Source organism: Enhydra lutris, unplaced genomic scaffold, assembly GCF_002288905.1.
Source record: "Enhydra lutris kenyoni isolate GAN:26980312 unplaced genomic scaffold, ASM228890v2 scaffoldscaffold1, whole genome shotgun sequence".
NCBI classification, from domain to species: Eukaryota; Metazoa; Chordata; class Mammalia; order Carnivora; family Mustelidae; genus Enhydra; species Enhydra lutris.
Window position 1 is genome coordinate 44,015,210 of NW_019154085.1, and position 17,594 is coordinate 44,032,803.

The following is a 17,594-nucleotide window of genomic DNA, read 5'->3' on the forward strand; positions in this document are numbered from 1 at the left end:
CCCAAGAACGCAAAGTACCTGCTACCCCCAGGCACCAGTCCTGGGGCCCCCGCTGGCCCTCCCCGCCCTGCTGACACAGGTGCCCCTAACCTTCCCTGCACTGACGGCTCAGAACCACCTCAGACCCAACCAGGAGGCTCATCCCACTTCTAGAATTAAGACCGACCGTCAATTAGCTGGCTGGCCTGGAGCCCAGAGGTCCCACCATGGTTTGCTGTGTGCTAGGACACTCCACACCAGAGAACACCGCCCTCCACAGTGCCCGCTGGCCCTGCTGCACCACAGGCCTTATTTATTCATTTAAGTTGGCTCCACATCCAGAATGCACGGGGCTCCTGCCCATGACCCTGAGATCAAGACCTGAGCCGAGATCAAGAGGCGGATGCTTAACAGACTGAACCACCTAGGCGCCCCTGGTAGGAGTGACAACCCCGTTCTCTTGCTGGTTGTCATCTGAGAACAGGTCACCGTGTCTAGAGAGCAGGTGGTCCTTCTGGAGGGCTGGGCATTCTGCCTGGGGTTCACATGGGCCCCAAGCCTTCTGGTTCTTGGTCGTGAGAATTATCACTCCAGCCCAGCTCTCTGGAATCAGTGATCCAGCCCGTCCCACCCGGTCACCGCTCTATAAAAGGCAGATGTGCTCTTTCTCAGTCTTTCACTCTGTGTCTCTCCGGCCATTGTCCCAAAGCTCCATTATGTTCCTGTTCATCCCCAGCAGTTCCTACCCAGCATGAGGTCTGCTCCCATCAGCCCACCCTCCCATCCTGCAAAACAGTGGACTCTGGGCCACAGAGGTAGAGGGTCTTGTTTTCATGCAATAGGTACTAGAGTAAAGATCGGGGCAAAACAGTGAGCTTAGCAGATCCCCGGTTATGATTTTTAAAAGGCTCTGCACGATGTAGGAGACTTGCCAGAAAAATCAGTGTGGGTGGTGACCGTATGAATGATCTGTAGACCATGAACAGCAGGTGGAGGACAGTGTGAGACCCTTGGGTGCTGGTCAAGGCTGAGCTGCTTCAAAGGGCACCGTCAGCTCCAGCTAACCTGACTCACATCAGGGAGGAAAGCTGCTGAGTCTATATGAGGACCCATCCTGGATCAAGAACTTTGAATTGCTTCTAATGGAGGTACACCCACCATAGAAGAGCCAATAACCCCAAATCTGGGGACCTAAATTCTCCATTTTCACTGGCCTCTCAGAAATGTCATGCAAAGACACAAGGCACAGGCTAACCCCCGCTGAGCAGCGGGGTCGCTTTGGTTTCCGTGCAGACAGGGAGCAGCTCCCCTCTTCCAAGGAGACTTCTAGAAGCTAAGCAGGACCACTGGGGAAAAGAGGCAAAGCTGGCATCTCATCTCCTGATTCATACCAGGAAAGCCCCATGAGTCCTGAGCTCTTCCTAGGAAAAGGAAGAGCAAAAGGGAGACCCTCATTTGATTTCCCAATAGCCCCTGGACTGATCTAATGGGAAAGTCCTGAAGGTAACCTTCCAGAAAAGGCTTTAGGCACTGAACTGGAGCCATACATACAGTCTACCTCCTGTGTTTAGTGTTCACAGGCAGGGAGCACATTTGCCTCTCACCCCCACTCCCCATCCATCTTTCCCTGTCCTTCTTACTTCCACTTCCTTACTTACTTCCACTGGTGATCCCGTCCACTTACAACAAAATGGTCACAGGCCTGGGGCTCCAGGTACCGAACCACAAAAGGGAGAAAGACGTGATAAATAACATTTAAAGCCCTGCAAAGTTTGATTTTCATGTCTAATATCTGCCTCTGGAGGTTCTGCTAAATGTCTTTTATTCCTCTGTTCATAAATTCTTATGATAACAGCTTTATTTGGGAATTAATCCAGATTCCCATTATTCCGTGAATTATACTTTCCCGGTGTGTAAATTTCTTCCTCATCATAAGTTGCAAAGCTCTAGAAGCTACATTAACTCTTTCTGGCTGCTAGGGCACCAAGGAGGCATCGTCGATTGCTGTTGGGGTTTCAGAATTATATCTTAAAACATTAACATAGCTTAGGGTTTCCAGATTAAAACCAGAGTAAAAATGGGCTCCTGGGACAATCTGATTTATACTATTAGGGGATGTTTTTAAAAACACTCACCTTCTGCGGTTGCCTCATGGCCCCTGTGTATGGAACCAGCCCCCCTTGGGCCACACTGGAGGGTGGTCCCCCACACATGCTCCTCTGGGCTAGGACTACGAGGGGTTGTGTCTTGGCTCCATCTCTCTCCAGCTGTGTGACCTTTGCCAAGTTGCATAACCTCTCTGAGCCATGGTGTTCTTATCTATAAAATGAAAAAAATCTAACACCCACTTGATGGGGCTTTGTGAGGATTAAATGATATTGTGCAAGGTAGTTGCTGGGAATAGTGTTTGGCAAAAAGCAACAATGGCAGCGAACACTTACTGAGAACATGCCAGGTGCCAGGCATTGTCCTAAGTACTTTACATGCAATAACTTTCCAAGAGGCTGGGCTCAGTGGATGTGGACCTTTATCTTTTGGCTTATCTGTTGGCTTATCTATTGGCTTTGACACCTGGCACCACTCGTCCTACTTCTGGTGACTCTGCACAGTCGGGAAACCACCCCACCTTGCCTCCAAGCCCTTGGGCTCTGGCAGGGGCATCTGGGGACCCGGGCCTAAGCCGATCAGTATCTCAGCCTGCATGTCACCTGCACAGTGGCTGGTCTGTTGGTGGGCACTGGTCCTGGAGGTCTCCATCCCATTGCACTTGAACCTGAGAGAACAGTTACAGTCCCAAAGGTGCATGGGGAGGGGACTGCCTCCAAGGGGACCCACCCACAGGAAATGGAACAGCCGGGCTCCGATGACATCCTGTGACCCCCTCCAGAATGCCTGCCTGGCACTGGCCCCTCTCTAGACTTCTCCATGACCTGTGTCCTTCGACTCCTCTTGGTTCATTTCTGGCATACGTAACATAGGGTCTCAAATGATACAGAAATTTCGTGAGAAGCATGATTATAAAATGTGTCTGGGAAAATGAACCCTTGTCTTTTTCTTCCCAAGTTCCCCTCTGAGACCATAATGTGGGGGCTTCTTGGGAAAGTGTTGAGGAGGACCGGTCAGCCCAAACACCGGTCCCTCACCCTCTGCTCCTCACCCCAGCAAGGGTGAGCTCTCTGTGTGCACGCAGATCCACCTCTGGTGGCTCCTCCAGCTACCCTGACAGCAGATCAGAGGTTGCCTAGAGCTGGGGGGACAGGGGAGTGGGAGCTACCGCTTAATATGTACAGAGTTTCTGTTCAGGGTGGTGGGAAAGTAGAAATAGTTCATGGTTATGGGTCCATGACACTGGGGATGTGCTTAATGCCACTGAATCGTACACTTCAAAATGGCAAATTTTATATGTGTGCACACAAATATACATATATATAATTTACTATAATAAAAGAAATATTTTAAAGATTAAAACAATCAAAAAAAAAAAAAAACAACCCAGCTCTACTGGGAAAACACCCCACCTCTACTGAGAACAGGCTGTGTGGCTCTGGAAAAGTGGTAAAACCCATCTGGGCCTTGATGTCCTCCTTAAATGGAAACAATAGGACCCAAGGCCTAGAGCATTTCACGGCGAACAATGGGCGCAGAACTGGGGCGGGTGGGGGGGGTGGTTAGGAACATGTCCTTCAGCAGTACGCACTGGAGTAGCCCTGAGTCAGCCCGCAGTCCGGTCTCCTCACCCACTTTGGGGCGCTCAGCCATCTCTGTTCCCCACTGGCCCGAACTCCAGGCTGTCTCCATCAGCGATTTCCCTGGCGCTCCGTCCGTCTGTCCGTCCGTTCACACCTGCCCACTTTCTGACAACCAGCCCCCCATGGTCCGAGAGGTGCTATTTATTCCCCGCTTCCTCCACCAGCTCTCCCCATGGACTTGGCTTTTCTATAGCGGTCTACACCCTAACCCCGGTTTTGTTCTGTCCTGGTGGCTTCCGGTGCAGGAATCTGGCATCGTTGGCCTGGTTGGCGCCCACAAACACATGCAGACCCAACTTGAACACCAGGTGGCTGGGCCTCCCAGCAGGGCCGGGGCAACCACCACACAGAGCAGCAGCCTGCACACACCTGGGGAGAGTCAGGGCCCCTCTCTGGTTGTGTCTGGAACTTAGCCTCGACCGTGGTTGGATGGCATCAGGTCTGGGAGCAGAGACCCTGCAAAGATGCCTTCTCCAGCCTGCTGGTTCCATGGGCTTGGACTGCCCAATGATGCTTTCTCTCCTGCACCGATCCATGAAGTCACTGGGGCAACTGCCAGGGCAGGGGAGGGGCCAGGCTCCTGGGGCAGCCACACAGACCCCTGCCCAAAGAACAGGCCTCTCCTGGTACCCAGTGAGATGTGGAGGTTGGAGTAGGACATCTGAGCTTGTCCCATGGGCCCAGCCTCTTCCCCACCCCCGTGGTCCTCCGGGCCCTGCGTCCTGCCTTTCCCAACTGCCCAGACTGGGAAGACTCAGCCCCCAGCTGGAAGGTTAGAGTCCATAGGATCACCCTATGGTGATCAGCTGGCTGCAAATGCAGGGGTCTCACAGACCCCCTCAAGTCCAGGAACTCACTAGAATGACTCATAGGACTCAGGAAAGTGCTATACTTACAGTGACAGTTTTATGACAGCAAAAGGAAACACATCAGAACCAGTCAAAGAGACCCAGGGAGAAGATCTGGGGTCAAGGACGGCTCCATCTGGAAGCTTCCATGTCCTGAGGGAGGCAGGGCCCTCCTGTCATTGATGCGTGACTCTGTGTCTGGAGTATTAGCAATCCAGGAAACCCACAGGAGCTTCAGTTTCCAGGGTTTATTATTGAGGTTTCTTTGCAGAGATATAATCGACTGAATCGTCACCTGTGGGACTCATTGCCACATCCAGCTCTGGACTGTCTCCCCAGATGTGGGAGTGACAGGTGGCCCAAGGCCCCAGCTCTCTAATCACATGGTCAGTCTTTGCAGCCAGGCCAGCCGGCAACCTGAATCATCTCGGCTTCGCCTACCTTGTCCTGCTATCCCTGGAAACGTACTGACCTGGGGGTGCCTGGGTGCCTCACTCGGTTGAGCATCTGCCTTTGGCTCATCACTTCCAAGGCCTGGAAATTACATAGCACACTGCAGTGACACAGCAAGGTCACAGGTAGAGGAAGAGGAGGTTCTATTTTTCCTGGGGTTAAGGTTGGGGACCTAGGGTTTTAGGGGCTCAGTACTGGTAAATTTAAAATGTAAGAGCAGGCATTTAAAGCACAGGAAGAGAAAAGGCAAGTGGCCCAAATGGTCAGTTACTGAATTCAAGCAAGATTTCTAAAACAAAAGAACTTCGGTGTGAGGACGTGGCTAATTTCTGATCCAGGGGTGTGGCTGGCAGTGTGTTCACTGGGGGGTAGCCCTCTAGACGTGGACTCTGGGGGCAATCAATGCTCAGGTCAGGCACTTGCATTACAAAGAAACCCAACCAACCATCAGACTTTTATACTGCACATCAGCATAAAATATGTACCCCCCTCCATGAGTCACCTCCCTGACACAGACTAGCAGGTGTGGTCCAAGGGCCCACCAGGAATTGAAAAGATACTCCCATCCTTCCAGAAATTCCAAAGGTTTGGAGGCTACTCCCAGGAACTGAGGAAAAAGGCCAACCAAATTCCTTCTTATACAACCTCCTACAGACATCCCTTTGAGTATAGGACTCTGGGGCAGGAGCACCCACATTTAAATTCTTCAACTAAATAGGCATTTGGCCAAACAGCAAAATCATAATCCTATAATTGTATGCATGCTGCCATTTGCTGTGAATAACTGTACTTTTGTCTAATTCCATAATTAACATCTGTACCCCATTCTGTTGAATGGTATATGGGCAGTAGGTGGGACCCGGCACATCTCCTGGGCAGCTACAAGAATTGCTAGGAAAATCAGGGAAGTCATTTACCACCAAGGTCTTCTGGCGATTTTCAGCATTTTTGAGCTAACGTTGGTGAGCACAAAACATAGTATTTCAAGAGGATGTGATGATGTTTGTAAAAATACGAAATTTCCTTTTCCTTTGGGCAAATGGGGCAACGGGCTGCTATCAGCCCCACATTGTACCACCAGTGATTTAACTCTTCAGAGAATTCAGATCCTCTGGAAAGTTTCCAGGACTCTGGGGAGGGAGACCCGAACGTCGCATCCAGACCTTGCAGGTTGGAGAGCTGTGAGCAAGGACGCCCACCACAGTCTCCAGGCAGAAAGAACCAGGCAGAACGGCGGCAGCAGAAGACACAGGCCCCAGCTGAACAAGTCAGAGAAACCATCTTGTGAGAACCCCAAAATGATAAGAGCCGCAGAGTCACTCATCCCAACCAAAGCCCTTCAAATGTGGAACTGTCCTTCAAAATGTTCACATGAAAACCCCATAATGAAACGTCCATTCTTAGAGGGACCAAACTTCTCCCTGCCTGTGGATGCTTCCTGGGGACAAATTTCCCATCAGAAGTCACTGAAGGTGGTAGACAATGGGAATGAAGGGCATGGCTGAATTTAAAAGCCCCTCACCATAGCCCCTGTCCCTGGCCAAGAGAGTAAGGGAGCTTCCTGCCTTCCCTAGGGGTTCAAGTTGCCAAAGAGACCGTGATTTCTATGTCCTTGATCCCGACACCCCCAGACATTGTTGGATGCACTGTCCTTATTCCACATCTGCCCCCGATCTTTGGCAGGATATTCAAGAGAGGAGGAAGAAGGTGTTAGTCCCCTTCAAGTACTGGCACAATTCTCTTCTTCTGCTTTCTATGGGGCAAAGCAAGACACAAGGTCAGCCCCCAGTCTTGATGTGGTTAGCCACATGTGCATAGCGGAAGTGATGGAATCCATGGGCCATCTCTGGAGTCAGTCCCCTAGAGCTCCTAACAGTACTCATTCCATCCTAGAGCTGCATAGCCATGACAGGACGTGGCATGGTTTTCCACCAATCTTCTCCTTCTCACCATTTAGACTGTTTTCAATTACAGAAAAGCCCCTGGTGAATAAGATTGTACACAGTATTTTTTGTATCACTGGATACAGGTCTTCAGGATAAATTCCTACAAGAGGTTTTGTTTGGCTGGAGAATTCATGTACTCACTGCCTAGGGCTCCCCTAAGAAATCACTACTGCCCCTGTGGTTTTAAACAACAGAAAATGTATTTTCTCACAATTCTGGAGACTCAAATTCCAAAATTAAGATGTTGGCAAGACCACACTCTCTAGGAAGATCCTGGGGAAAGATCTTTCCTTGCCCTCTTGCAGATGAGGGTGTTGCCGGCCACCCTTGGCTTTCCTGGGCTTACAGAAACCTCACCCAGTCTCTGCCTCCCTTGTCACATGAACTTGTCCCCGAGCCTGTGTGTCTTCTCCACTTCTTACTAGGACATCAGCCATATTGGATTTAGGGCCGGCCCAACTCCAGCATGACTTCACCTCGATTACATCTGCAAGGACCCATTTTTAAATGAAGCCACATTCACAGGTTCCAGGTGGACATCAACTTGGGGGGGGGCACCATTCAACCCAGTTCTGCAAGTGTAGACATAGTTTGGCTCTGTTGAGTGGCATGGCCCCCGACCCCCACCAGCCTGTCAGCTCCCCTTGTTGCTCAGCCCAGAAGTGTGAGGAAGCGTCTGCTGCGTCCCCAGCCACACACAGCCTGTCCTTGGGCTTTGGGGTTTCTGTCAGCCTGGTACTTGAGGGACAAAACCGCAGTGTCCTATTTTTCACAGGGACAAAGTGAGTGTGTTTCCTTGGGTGTCTACCTGTACATTTTCTTGCCTGCTCAAATCTTTGCCCACTTCTTCCAATGGGTTGTGATCTTAGTCCCTCCATTTTTTTTAAAGACTTTATTTATTTATTTGGCAGACAGAGATCACAAGTAGGCAGAGAAACAGGCAGAGAGAGAGGAGGAAGCAGGTTCCCTGCTGAGCAGAGAGCCCGATGTGGGGCTCGATCCCAGGACCCTGGGATCATGACCCGAGCTGAAGGCAGAGGCTTTAACCCACTGAGCCACCCAGGCGCACCCCCCCCTCCATTTTTCATAGATAACTCCGCTAGGATTTTCCCTCAGCCCTTTTATGTTGTCCATTTCTGTGTGATGCAGCTCTCGTGGCCATTCAAGGGAAATCACGGCTCACATGCTTTCCTCATCCACAGAACCCTCTTGGCTGTTACTTCTGGGAAGTGTTTCAAAAACACAGCAGCTCAGCTGAGACGTCCTGGCTGTGCAGCCCTTCCCCAGGGGCCTCTAGACACTCTTTCCTTTGCTCAGTTGTCCTTTTTCTGCAAAATGGTTTTTCCACTCTCAACAGCATGCCCTGGGAGAAAACGCTGGGAAATCCATTTTGCAAGTCAACAGGGTCTAGAAGTCTCCACGCCTTCTGCAGTCAGCAGGGATGCCTGCAGTCAACCACTGCTAAGTTGGGCACCCCCTACCCCCAGCTCCACCGACTGAGTTCAAATCACGCTCTGTACTCAACAGTGAAAACCCAGGGCTACATTTTACATTTCCTCTTCTTCAGTCCATCAGAAGCCTCCTCACTTCCACTGCTTTTCCTTGCACAAGTCTTATCACTATTAATGGTTTAGTCCCATCTGCCTGTATTCTGAAGTTCCGAGAACAACTTATGATGTAGGATTATTATAAATGTTACCCGTCACCCTCTGTTTCTCTATCTAGTTGCTCTGGATACTTCTATGGGGGAATTCCGAGAGATTGAAAAACTAGAGTACAGAGTACAACCAATGTGGCCATCCCCACCTGTCTTGGTTCAATCTTAAAGAATTCTTCATACAGGGGTGCCTGGGTGGTTCATTTGGTTAAGCATCTGCCTTCAGCTCAAGTCATGATCTCTGGGTCCTGGGATTGAGCCCTGCATTGGGCTCCCTGCTCAATGGGGAATCCGCTTTTCTCTCTCTTTCTTTCTCTCCTTCTGTCCCTCCACACTCCCTGCCCCTGCGTCTCTCTTTTTCAAATAAATAAATAAAATCTTGGGAAAAAAAGAAGTCTTAATACAATACAGAAATTGGCCTTGTGTCTTCAATATATATGCAAAGATTTTTCTACTAGGTTGTGTGATTTTTCTTTTCTTTTCTTTTCTTTTTAAGATTTTTATTTATTTATTTGGCGGAGAGAAAGAGACAGCAAGAAAAAGAATACAAGCAGGGGGAGTGGGAGAGGGAGAAGCAGGCTTCTCACTGATGTGGGCTCAATCCCAGGACCCTGAGATCATGACCTGAGCCACCCAGGTGCCCCTGATTTTTCTTTTTAAGACTGCATATGGTACTTTTTGGTGTACAAAGAGGTTTTGTTTTTCAATTTTTATGAATTCAGCTTTATTCATCTTGTGTCTCATGCCAACTGGATTTGGAGTCATAATGAAAAAGCTCTTCCCCACTGAAAAATTCATTGATGTTGACTTCTAGAGCTTGTATAATTTCATTTTTTACATGTATATTTCTAATGCATTTGGAGAGCATTGGTGTGTATGGTGTGAGGTATGCTTATCTGTCTCCACATCATTTATTAAAAAGCCAATCACTTTTCCAGCCTTTGAAATGTCACCTTTATCATGCACTAAATTTTCATATGTACTTAGGTTATTTCTGGACTTTAATTCTTTTCCATTGATCTGTCTATTCATGTATCAAAGAAATTTTTTATAACATTTATTATGTCGTATCAAAGACACATCAAAAAACTTGATGAGCAGTTACAATGATCACCTGTGTCCTTATCACCCAGCTGAAGAAACAATTGGTCACCATCAGTTAGGCCAGCATGAGACAGACTGAGGCAACTATTTAGTTGCAAACATTTTCTAACTTTCCTGAGTAGAGGAAGGATGACAGAGTCAGGCCAGAGGGCAGAGCCCAGAGAAATGGAAAACTGTTCCCAGGGCTTGAAACTGAATCCAGGAACTTTCAACATTTCCCTGGCTGAATTTCAGAATTGCTATGGACTGGGAACTCCTTTATGCCCCTCATTCCCTTCCCCAGAGCAGGGGTCTCTATAGTAGTGATCATATGCCTGTCCCACCTGTTAGGACCTATGGGATGGGATGCTCGCGTCTCTTGTTTAAGACACCTGCACACGGAGAGGAACTGTATGTAAAGAAGCCCACCCAGACCTGACTCACATGGTAAGACTCTGGACTTATAGCTGATGCATTAGTCACATGAAGCCTAGGGGGACATCTTGGGAAAAGGATGAGTGTGTTTTGCTTGGGAGAGGGATGTGACTGTTGGAGAGCTAGAGGGCAGACTGTAGGAGGCAGGCTCTATCTAATGTGACCCCCCGCTACGCCCATCCTCTGGCCTTCCCAGCACTTCTATTAAGAGTGGGCTGGACCTAATGGCTTACTTCTGAAGAATACAGAACAGCTAAAGTGATGGGATGTCACTTCCAATATCTGGTTACAAAAAGACTCTGGCTCTCCTCCTAGGTGCCGTCTCTTGCTCTTGCTCACTGGCTGTGGACGACACCAGCTGGCCTGCTGTGAGCTGATCTATGCAGAGGCCCGCCTGGCAAGGGGTAGGGGGAGCCTCCAGCCAACAGCCCCAGGACCGACCTCCTGCCAACCTCCACATGAGGCAGTGTGGATGGGGCTCCTTCCCACGTCAGCCTCGAGAAGAGCCCACAGCCTCGGTCAACCTCGCTAAGGCGGCCCAGCCCACAAGACCCTGTGAGAAGGCAGTGAGGCTCCCCGCGGAGTCCTGCACCAGGAAGAGTGTAAGACAGTGAATATCTATCATAGCAACCTGCTGAGCTTCAGGACCATTTGTTACACAATTGTAGACAACACAGAAATGGGCTGGTAAGTTCTAGGAAGCAGAGACCCAAGAGAACTAGAGGAATTCCTCGGGGAGTGAGTAGATTGAGGGCAGAGGCCGAATTTCTTGGCCACTGAGCCCCAGCTCCTGGAACAGTGCCGGGCACACAGTAGGTGCTCAGCAGAACCGTTCTAGGAAGGGTAAGAGCTGAAGTGGGGCAGTTGAGTAGATCATGGGAATGGGCAGTAGGCAGAGAGGATCTAGGTGTGAGGAAGTCTGGAATTGAAAGGAGTATCAGGAAGGGTATGGATTCATAAAGCAGCCTTGGCAATTCAGCGGTGACCTGGGCCCACACTTATTTCCAGGCCGCACCGATCCCCAGGAGTCACGTAGGAGACTGGATGTAGCGGGAGTGAGCACTCACTGGTGTGCGGGGTCCGCTCAATCTCTGTGTGCTGCTGCTGAGAACAGGCCTTGCAGGGAGGCAGCCCAAATACAGGTCTCTGTTGCTTGCCAGGTGTATGACTTTGGGACAGTTCCCTAACCTCTCTGAGCTGTGCTTCTTCATTGGGTGGTATGAAGTTTGCAGGACGGTGCAGATAAGGTAGCTTCATGAATGGTCACTCAAATTTGCTTGAATCCAGTTTAAGTCATCCTCAATTCCATCAGACTCAGTCCCAGACCTCCTAGGGCAGCCTGCAGCTCTTCACGCCCCCCAGTCCCGCCAGCCTGTCAGCTACCCAGGATGGGGTGAGTGAGAAGGCTTGCATCTGAATCCTGTAGGCTGATGGTGACCTTCACCCCGAGCCGCACACGCCTGACCACTCTCTTGGACCGTGCAGCTCAGGATGGAGCCGAGCCTGAGGAAGCCCAGAAAAAATTAAGACAGACATGTGGCACGTGGAAGTGGACGCCTCCACTCACAGTGCCCCTCCACCTTTTGAGGAAGAGTAATTAACTGCCCTAAGCCGAAAGAGAAGCCCCTGAAATAACGCCGGCATCCACCTGCTGCGCCTGCCTCAGGACAGGCTCAGGTGCGCCAGTACGGCGGGAGAGCAAAGATCCTCCGCGGTGCGACAGCGGCCCCTGGTGGGTAAGACTGAGATCGCACCCACGAGGCCTCCAGACCCCGCTCTCCTGGCTGGCCCTCTCCCTTCTCCTTCCAGGGGAGAAAACTGATCTTACTTCCCCAGAACTGCATTCCCTCCAAAAGCTTAAGTACAATGCTTGCTTTCTACTGTGAAAGGTTAAAAGGGATGTGTCTTACAACCCTGTGCGAATCAGGTTATGGGACGTCACAATTTGGAGGTGGTCTCGTTGCTTTCACATAGTTGATGATAATCTCCATATGGGAGCCCGGGCACTGGACTAACACTAGTCTAATTCAATAGTCAAAGCGTCCTTGCAGGCAGCCAGCTGTTTCCTCAGTTTCACAGGTGCAGAAGTAGACTTGAAGGGGCAGAGGGCTCGAGGCCGCGAGGTCAGTGCCAGGGCTCGAAGGCTGGGCTCTCAAGCATTCTGCTATAAAGGGAGGGGCAAACACGTGATGCTTTCTGCTTTGGTTTCCCCAAAACACACGACGCATTCTGGTTGGGTTTTTAGAGTTCCTACACTTCTTTCCCCACCAAAGACTGACTTTCTATTAGGCAACTCCAGATCCCTGTCTATGTCTAGGTAAGTATAAATCATCCCTTTGAGAAAGTTTACTGACCACAGGCTTGTTTGCAAGAGAGCTGGGGGAGGCCCTGTGGGGCAAGTCAGCCCACTGGAGGCTCACATTCGGGGCTGGTAGTTCTCATGGTCCAGTGGATATAGGATGGCCCGAGCTGACTGACTGTGACCCCAGGGCGAGGCTATGCTGAGACAGTAGGTTAAGAGACCAAATAACACCCACCTCTCATCGCCAAGTACACGCTGCTGCTCTCAGGCCTGGGTTGGGCTTTGTGGTCGCCATGACTCAGACGGGCACAGTTTGCTGGGACTTGGGGAGCCCTGAGCATGCAGAAGGCAGGAGAGAAGAACTTTCTGAGGAGGAATGACAATCTGGATCCCACCTCTGGAGATGCTCAAGATCGGGGCCCTGATCAAGCACGTGGGTCATGGCAGCTGCACAAAACCAGATACATAGATTGGCAATGCCCCTCCATCTTGGCACAGGGATGCTGACAAGTGTCACTGTCCCATCGGTGGGGCCTGGCTGACGCCCCCTGTCCAGCAGGATTCTGAGACCATGGCCGGGCTCCATGGGAAAGAAGGCTGTCATTGATTAGTCATGTCAGCCATGGTCACCTGCTGGGGCAGCTGCACCCTGCCCCCCACCTCATACTATGACTTTGCCTCTTTTGATTCCAGGAAAGCTGTCTGTACACAGGAACTCGCTGACGAAAGGGTGAGTATGGAGGAGGTGACCTAAGGCAAAGGGAGAAAATTGGAGAGGATTAGACAGGATCCTGGAGTTCCAAGCCAGTGGGGGTGGAGTGGGCTCTGGGTGGCCCTACAGTCCCAGAGGCATCAAGAGGACTGAAGTAACCAGCACAAGCAACCAGGAAGTGCTGCAAGTCAGAAGTCAGATGTCACAGGCAGAGGTACTGGGTCCTGGTGGTGAAGGTGATTTGGGAAGGGACCAGTATGGCCCTCCATCCTGGGCTCTCAGAAGACAGAGCAGTTCTGGCCACATCCCATACTGAGGTCTAGGAGCACCCAGTGAGCCAAATCCCCCTCAGGGCAGAGTGGGGAGAAGCACCCTTCTGTCAGATCCAACAGGGTTGTTGGGGGGCAAGGAAATGAAGCAAGGATTGATGGACAGAGGGGAAGAGAAGGCAAGGTCCTGTTCTCAGGGAGTAGAGAAAGAAAATGGGTACATTTAGCCCATGTTCATTCCACAGACATTAACTGAGCACCTGCTAGGCTCGTGCTCATGATACGAGTGTGAGACGCTGCCCCGTGGAACTCACAGCATTAAATAAAGGTAGCAGTGCAAGGATGATGAACAGCTCTGCGTCCCCTCTCATGTTGTTGGCCAAGAGACACATCCATGCAGAGGACATAAATGAGCATGAGAAGAGCTTCCATGTGACCCTTCTGTAGGACAGCCCCCATACCCGCCCACCACCATTCTCCCTTCTTCCCTTCTTTATTTATAATTCCTTTGCTTCCACCACTGACATCCTTCCTTGCCTCTTTTCTTTATCCTGCTGAACATCCCCTAATGTGTATCTGCCCTTAGCTCCTGGGCCTTTCTGAAGTTTTGCAAAAATGTTCTATTATTCACCTGTGCACACAAGCATCAGGAGGAAGGGGGTGAGGGGAGAAAGATGAGTCCTATTTTTTTTTATTTTGGATTGTTAAAGTTGTGTAAGACTTGGGGGAAAATATCATCACTAAAATAATTTTATAATATTTAAAGAAATCTTAAAAGAAAGTATTTCTCACCTAGAATCTAGCCCCTTAATCTTACAAGAGCTTGCTGTTTTATGTCCCTTCCAACATGTCCCCATAAATCTAATCTGGAACATAGTAATACAGACTGTAATATTTGTGTTTTTCCTTAACATTATTTCAGAAAGTTTCCTTTTACATAGACTTTATGAGTTTAATGACTTCAAAACACACCCTTGCCTGACCATACCATGGTTGACCTTCCACCTATTAGACACGTAGGTCATTTTAAGGACTTTAGCTTTTGTATTTTATGTTGCTGAACCATGTCTCACCCTAGTTGATTTCCTCTTTTGCAATGACTTCCTTGGGATAATTTCCAGGGGCGGGACTCTACGTTGAACTCGAAGACTGTGTCACAACTCCCACTCTGTGTTGTTAGCTTGCTTTCCAAAAATGGTGGCATTTCCAAAATGGCACCGATAGTGCCATCCTCAGGGGACGACTTTACCAAGAACTCCAACTGAGATTTTACCAAGCACAGTCCCAAATGTCCCTCTAAGTTAATGGTCCAATGACAGTCCATGAGAACCATTCTCGGCCACATCAGCACCCCCCAAATCCCACTTCTTCTAGAGGACCATCTGCCAGAACCAATATGCTCTTCTATTTTGCTGAGAGTCTGATGTCTCAGGAATTAAAAATACCTCCCCTTCCCTCCCTATCTGTTCTTCTTATCCATCTGACAGAGGCAGCTGGTCCTGCTCTGATGTTAGCTTCCATCCCAGGTGTGAAGTCCAGGCCCTCGCCACAGAGGATGGCTGGCTCCAGGATGAGTGGCCCATTACCTGCAAGTCTAGGCAGAGCTGTCCATAAACTTCATCCATAGCCCTGGTCCTCTGTGGCCCATCCTCTTGCCCCAGGTCCTGCTACCTCCTGTGGATTACTGTCTGCCTCTGTGGAATTACCTATTCTGGATATTTCATGTCAATGGAATCATATGATATTTGGTCACTTGCAACTGGCCTATATCACTTGACAAAACGTTTGCAAGATTCACCCATGTTGTAGCAGGTGTCAGGACGTCCTTTGTTTTTACTGCTAAATAATATTCCACAATATTGGACATATCGTGTTTTATTACCTATTTGTTATCTAGATGTTTGGATTATTTCCACTTCTTGGCTATCATGAAGAATGCTGCTGTGAACATCGTGCATGAAGTTTTCCATGGACTTGTTTTCATTTCTCTTGGCTATAGACCTAGGAGTAAAATTGCTGGGTCACATGCTGACTGTTGACACGTGGGAGGAACTGCCAGCCTGTTTTCCAAGGGCAGCCTCAGCACACTGCTTTTCCACCCGTGGCATAAAAAGACTCTCTAACTTCTCCACATTCTCACTGACACTTAGTATTATCTATCTTGTTTGTTATAACCTTCCCAGTGGATGGAATTTGGGGCTTGATCTGCCTTTCCTTAATGAGTCATGTTCTTGAGCATCTTTTTATGTGTTTTTTAGCCAATTTGCATGACTTCTTGGGAGAATTGACTGAGTAAATCCTTTGTCCACTTTAAAATTGGGTTATTTGCCTTTCTATTTTTGAGTTGTAAGAGTTATTGATAAGTCCAAGTCTCTTATCAAGTATATGTTTTGCAAAATGTTCTTCCATTCTATGGTTGTCCTTTCTTTTCTTGATGGTGTCCTTTAAAGCACAAAAATGTTTAATTTGATAACATCCACTTTATCTATTCTTTTTTCTGTTGCTTATGTCTTCAGTTATGATAACGTCCACTTTATTTATTCTTTTTTCTGTTGTTTATGTCTTCAGTCATATTTATATAGTCGGTGCCTAAACCCCGGTCAGGAAGACTTTGTGTTTTCTTCTAACCATTTTGACTCTTGTATTGAGGTCTTTGATCTAGTCTGAGTTAGTTATTATATTTGGTATGAGATGGGGCTTCCTTTGGCATGCTGACCCACTACTCACCCCATGCGTAGGGAGAAATGCAAACCTTGCCACACCCAAGTCAGCATCTCCAGAATCCAGAGCTTCTTTCCCATGGCCTCTTCTTATGCCTACTTCTACCAAGTTCTGAACTCTCTTCTGAGTCCTACCTCCTGAAGTGACTGCCTTTTACACCAGCTTGCCCTCTCTCCTATCCCTCCATCCTCCCTCCCGCTGCCTATTATTGAAAGTTTGGAGGTAAAGACAGGTGCAGCATGCATGGTAACACCCTAAAACTGAATGCCAGAATCACAGCCCTAGAAACCCATCAGCCCTTCCCTGCACTCAGAGTTCTCTGTTTCCAGGCCAACATCTCCCCTTGGGCCCCGATTGCTCTTCCCCCCACCCCACCCCTAGCCCTACTTCCCTTTCTCAAGACTCTCTTCCTCTCCCGATTCCCAGCCTCCAATCCCCAAATGCCTGAACCTGTCTTTAGAGAACAGTGTGGTCCCCCAAATGACACCCCAAGTTGTACCTGTATCCTGTGCTCATATTTCCAAAGGTTCGCTGGGATTTTCTGTTCAGCAAAGAAACATCTATTACATCTTTGCCTTTTGGTAGTCCAGAGTACCTGCCAAAGCTTTTAATCATAGTTTTCCTCTTAAATGATCAAATCATTGGGCAGTTGATCCCACTGAATCTTACTTTGCCCCAAATATGTTGGCAGCCATTATTTCCCATTAAAAATTTTAAATGTTGCCTGTCAAATTTGTGTCAAATGGTCTTAGAATGATTTTGCCTCTCGTCCTCCTCTTCTTCATGTGATTGATGAAACGTTGTTGCTTTATTCCTCTAAATTATCTGCACTTAAACCAGCTCTTTCTGTCCCCCCTTTTTTAGAGAGACAGCATGGGAGGGGGCCAGAGGAAGAGAGTGAAACTCAAGCAGACTCCCCCCAGAACACGAGCCCCAGAAACCAACTCAGGGCTGGATCTCACGACCCTGAGATACTGTTCTGAGCCAAAATCAAGGGTCAGATGCTTAACCAAACAAGCCACCCAGGTCCCCCCGTGTACCTTTCTATTTACTGTTGCCAGTTCTTTGAGTTTTGTCCTGGTTTATCTTTATATTCCATCTGAAACATTATCACACACAGTCATTTCCAGATGGAAACCGTGTTGATTCTGCAAAAATAATCAGTGATGCTGTTCTTGACTTGAAATTCTTCATAATTTTACCTTTGTGTTTGGCGAGTGAAGCCCATAGGGACAATGGAGCATTTGCATGTGAGCCAAGATGTATGAGCAATATATGTGTTCCCTGCCCTTCCACAGTGTTCTAAATACCACAGGAATTCCCAGCAGACCCCCAATGGTGGGAGTTCAGCGAGCCTCAAGTGTGTTCAGGAGGTAAGGGCACTGTGCCCACAACTGGGTTAGCTGTTAGCAGATAGCCCTGAGAAGCCCCATTTTCCCT